Genomic DNA, 5,353 nt, shown 5'->3' with positions numbered 1-5,353 from the left:
AAATTAAGGGAAGCTGTTTGGTCATTATACATTGTAGATGGGTCGTCGTGGTTGGGGGGGTTGGGGGGTTGGGGGTGGGGGAGGGGATATGTTATTTTTCTTTTTTTCCCCCCCCCCCCCCCCCCCCCCCCTCCCACTTCTTGTGAAACTGTCGAATTTTAAATTTATAGGCAATTTGGATTTGGTGCAGGCTTATAATTGAGGAGGCCAAAACGGAGGGGAGGGGAGGGGAGGAGGGGAAAAAAAAAAAGCACCGACTCCGCCGGGACTCGAACCCGGAACCTTTGAATGCCTTCAGCCGCTAGAAGTCCAATGCGCTATCCATTGCGCCACGGAGCCACCTGTTGGATCTACGCTGGAAATAGCGTCCTTATAGTCAAATCAACGGCAACCATTTCCCCCCCCTCTGCACCGCATCCACCACCTCGGAGATTCCTTTTACCTGTCTTTGCGTACGCCTCGTCCGCCTTCACTTTCCTGTCACCGTTTCTTTTGCTGTCTTTGTCTATGTTAATGTGTGTGTGTATGTGTGCGAGCAAGGAGAGATAAAGCCGCTGCCGCTCCCACCGCCGTACCCGTCCCGGCCGCTTGGAGCTGTCTGAAGCGGTGGCGGTGATGGTGGTGGTGGGGGTTTGAGGCCGCGAGCCGTTGCTCCGGGCAACGGGCCGCGCCCATTCTCTTCTCTTTCCCGCCCCACCCCCCCCACCCCACCAACGGCACCGACCGTTTAAATAGCGCCCCGCGCGCCGCGGCCGTTGGAACGCCTTGGGGGTTCAAAATGGCGGCCGACGCCCAGCGTTACCAACCCTCCAGGATTGCCCGGGAGTGCACCGCAAACTCCATCCGGGGTGGGGTGGGGTGGGGTGGGGGAGGTAAACATCGTGTTCATTTTTAAAAAAAGAAAATTTTTTGAACACTTTTATTTTACTGGATGAATGTTATGGATGGGTTATACGTTGTAAAGGTTCTTTGAACACAAGCGATAGGAGCAGGAGTAGACCGTACAGCCCCCATCCAGCTCCACCATTGGTAGAAAATAGGAGTGGGGGTGGGGGGTGGGTGGGGGTAGGCCATTCGGCCCTTCGCGCCTGCGCCATCATTCAACATGACCATGGCTGGTCCTCTGTCCCAACGCCGTACTCCCGCTCTCTCCCCATACCCCTTGATGCCTTTAGAGTCTAGAAATCTATTTCCTTCTTAAATACGTTCAGTGACTTGGCCTCCACCGCTTCTGTGTGTGGTGGAGAATTCCACCCTCCGAGTGAAGAGGTTTCTCCTCATCTCCGACCTAAATGGCCTTGGCCTACCCCGTATCCTGAGACTGTGACCCTCCCCACCCAGTTCTAGACCCTCCACCCAGAGGAAGCATCATCCCTGCATCCGCTCCGTCCATTCCTGTCCGGATTTTGTACGTCTCAACGAGATCCCCTCTCGTTCTTCTGAACTCCAGTGAACCCCGGCCTAGTCGGCCCAGTCGCTCCTCACGGGACGATCCTGCGGTCCCAGGAATCAGCCTGGTGAACCTTCGCTGCACCCCCTCCAAGACAAGTATATCCTTTCTTAGATAAAAACAAAAAACTGCGGATGCTGGAAATCCAAAACAAAAACAGAATTACCTGGAAAAGCTCAGCAGGTCTGGCAGCATCGGCGGAGAAGAAAAGAGTTGACGTTTCGAGTCCTCATGACCCTTCGACAGAAGGGTCATGAGGACTCGAAACGTCAACTCTTTTCTTCTCCGCCGATGCTGCCAGACCTGCTGAGTTTTTCCAGGTAATTCTGTTTTTGTTTTTATCCTTTCTTAGGTCAGGAGAACAAAACTGCACTCAATACTCCAGAGGTGGTCTCACCAAGGCCCTGAACAGCTGCCATAAGGCATCTTTGCTGCTGTTCTCAAGTCCTCTCGCAATGAAGGCCAACCCACCATTTGCCTTCTTAACTGCTTGCTGCCCCTGCATGCTTGCCTTTCAGTGACTTTCTAAAATTCATTTGTGGGGATGTGGGCATCGCTTGCTAGGCCAGCATGTATGGCCCATCCCTATTTGCCCTTGTTCAGAGGGCATTTAAGAGTCAACCACATTGCTGTGGGTGTGGAGTCACATGTAGGCCAGACCAGGTGGGTTCGGCAGATTTCCTTCCCTAAAGGATATTAGTGAACCAAATGGGTCTTTGTGACAATCAGCAATGGTTTCGTGGTCGTCATCAGACTTTTCAATTCCAGATTTTAATTGAATTATTGGTTGATGTAGGTCCCTTTATACATCAACATTTCCCAATCTATCACCACTTAAATAATACTCTGCCATTCTGTTTTTCCTACCAAAGTGGATAACTTCACACTTATGCAGTACCTTCATGGCTGATCGTGGACTTCAACTCCACTTTCCTGCCTGCTCCCCATATCCCTAGACCTCTGGTAGGATTTGACAAAACTTCCAGGAATACCTCTCTCCAGAGTTGGCAACCCTAAATTGCATTATTACATAGAATCTGCTGCACAGTAACAGGACATTCTTTTCGTCTTTTATCTGTTGCCTTATACAGAGACGTAGGAACAGTTTGAAGTCATTCAGCCCCTCCAGATTGTTCTGCCATTTTACTAGATAATGAATGATCTGTGACCTAACTCCATATACCAGTCTTTACCCCATATCCCTAACCTTGATTTTTCAATCTCAGAATTAAAATTATAGAATAGTTGCACCACAGGAGGCCATTCAACCCATCATGTCTATTCCCACTTACTTCCCCGACCTTTCCCTGTAGCCCTGCAAATCTTGTCCTTTCATGTGCTTATCCAATTTCAAATCTTCACCACTCTTTGGGTGTAGAAAAGTTTCCTAATTTCACCCTAGCAAAGTCTGGCTCTAATTTTTAAACTATGCCCCCTAGTCTTGGTCTCCAAAACCAGTGGAAATAGTTTCTCTCTATTAATATCTTGAAAACATCAATCAAATCTCCCCTTAACCTTTTAAATTACAGAGAACTCTCTCCTTGTAATTTAACCCTTGGAGTCAAGGTATCTTTCTGGTAAATCTATGCTGCTGTCCCTTCAAGGCCAATATATCTTCCTAAAGCCTACACTCCTCAGAAACATGTCAAAGTATTACACATGCAATGAATTTTGATGCAGCTGACACCTCTCCACTTCTTACAAGCACACCCTGACGTCAAATTATTGATTATGCCAAATTTCCTCCCCAATGTAGCCATTGCTCTCAGCTCTCACCATTAATTTCATTCTTTTGCTAAACTTCACACTTCTCCTGCCTTATATCTCCTATTGCATCCTCTGCCTTTGTGTATCCAACTGCTGTCCTTTCATCCCCATCTTAACCAAACGCACAACTTTCAGTAACCTCAATCAAATTCTCCACCATTCTCTCCCTGCACATCTCCACCTTTCTATTTATTGTTCTACATTTAAAAACCTTCTTAAAGCTCATCTTTCTCACTAGGCTTTCAGTTACCTGTTCTTTCTCTTGTTTCCATGTCTAGACATCAGCTAAGATACTCCAAATTGTTCAAGACCCCTGATCCTACAGACTGTCTCCCTGCAGACCCTTGATTATCAGGATCTGTAGGACCTTCCAACTATCATTCTCTAGACTTCCATTTTGAAAGATTTTGACATCTCGGTGCTGCTATCTCTGAAAAAGTGACTTGCCTCAAAAGCCTTTCCCTTTTTTTGTCTCAGTAATTTCATATAAAAATATAACCTGTATGTCACTTGGAAAAATAATAAGAGTAACCTGTCTTGTTTTTGTCTTAAATCTCATTAAATCCTAACATTTCCCTAAATTTGAAAACCAAAATCGCCAGTTTAAGTATTTGATATTTCTTATAGTTGTTACATTTAGGTAAGTGTTAGGGCTCAGAAACATTTTCAGGGGAGAGGGAAAATTCTCACAGTTTTGCGTTACTGTTACACCATAGTTGTTCTGATGGTTGAAATCACATGAAAACTGTCTAACATCTGGAGCATGGCAAATTCCTTTCAAACGTCAAAAACAGATGGTAAGAAAGAAGACAATAGCAAATAAAAACACAAAAAAAATTAAGATGTTGGACAAGTCATACATGGTCTTCAAGCCTGCGAGCTCTCCTGAACTCATCGGTAGTATCACACAAAATTGCAGTCTTAAGCCATTATCGCCCGAGGATGTCAGTCTCATGTCTATCTCGAGCTTTTATATTTCCACAGAAAAAAATGACCCTTGTTGCATGCTCTGCACTGTGAGAAAGCTTTGAGTATGGAGACCAGATCCTTCCAGCAGAGGGTGCAAATGATCAAAAAAGCCTTCCCAAAACTGTAGCACTGCAGTTGCTCAGTGGAAGCTAGTGCTCAGTGCACTGTCCCTTCTGCATGGGAGAAGATCCCCCAGGGAAAAAAGAAATGTATTTGAGTGTTTCAGTTGGCATAGCAACAATCGCGTTATCTTATTTATTCTGCCTGAAAAGCGGGCACAGACCTATATGATGTATTACTGGTGATCAAGCACAAGTAGTGCACTTAAACCCTTCGGATTCATGAATCATAGAATGATACAAAACAGAAGGAGGCCATTTGGCCTATAATACCTGTGCCAGCTCTTTGAAAGACCTATGGGAAACATGATGGAAATGCAACATCAGTCACCTGATTAACACAGTCCTGAACTGCAGCCTGACTGATGATTCCCTGTTCTTTGCAGCCTGGAATTTGCCGGAGGCAAAGAAGTTCAGGTCTACTGACTACTTGAAGGAGAAAAAAATTGCAGGGTTATGAGGGAAGAGCAGGGCAATGGGACTAATTGGATAGCTTTTCAAAGAGGCAGAACTGGCACATTGGGCTGACTGTCCTCCTAAGTTGTATCTTTCTCTGATTCACTGCAAACACTTTGGAATCAATTGATTTGCTAAAATAAACTACCATTAAAATGTCTCCCAAATCATTGCAGCATTTTAAATGAAGTTAGGCGAGGATCCCTTTAAGTAGCACTGGAAATTACCTGTACCACCCATTTTATGTCAACAAGCTGAGGAAGTAGCAGATTGATGCGAAAACCATGTTGGGGACTTAAATGCGTCATCTGACCCCTACTTTGGTATTTTAACGAGGCCCCTGCCTGTTCCAAGCAGGAACACCGGCCATCTAAATTGCTTGATAAGCAGCGAGTGTTTGGTCCATAGTATGAGTGGCACTTCTACAGGGGTTCGTACGGTAAGGAAAGTAACACGGAAGAACAGTACTGAACATCATTTCCTACATCTGGCTTCAGAAGACAGATCAGCAAAGGGCTTCCTAGACAGGATGAGGAGGCAAATTTTTTGTTTGTAAAGAGAGAAGGCAAGTAAAATCTTAAATATACATAAT

At 45.6% G+C, this 5,353-nt stretch overlaps 1 non-coding gene across 1 annotated transcript; it reads right to left on the bottom strand.

Annotated features, from left to right (window-relative positions):
• Positions 1 to 254: 254 nt before the first annotated feature.
• On the bottom strand, positions 255 to 339 carry trnar-ucu. Its single transcript is given in 2 exon segments — positions 255 to 290; positions 303 to 339. It is a non-coding gene; the product is annotated as a tRNA-Arg (tRNA).
• Positions 340 to 5,353: the final 5,014 nt, after the last annotated feature.

Source organism: Carcharodon carcharias, chromosome 30 (assembly GCF_017639515.1).
Source record: "Carcharodon carcharias isolate sCarCar2 chromosome 30, sCarCar2.pri, whole genome shotgun sequence".
NCBI lineage: Eukaryota > Metazoa > Chordata > Chondrichthyes > Lamniformes > Lamnidae > Carcharodon > Carcharodon carcharias.
The sequence above is the reverse complement of the archived record's forward strand: the minus strand, read 5'-3'. Positions and strand labels throughout refer to the sequence as shown.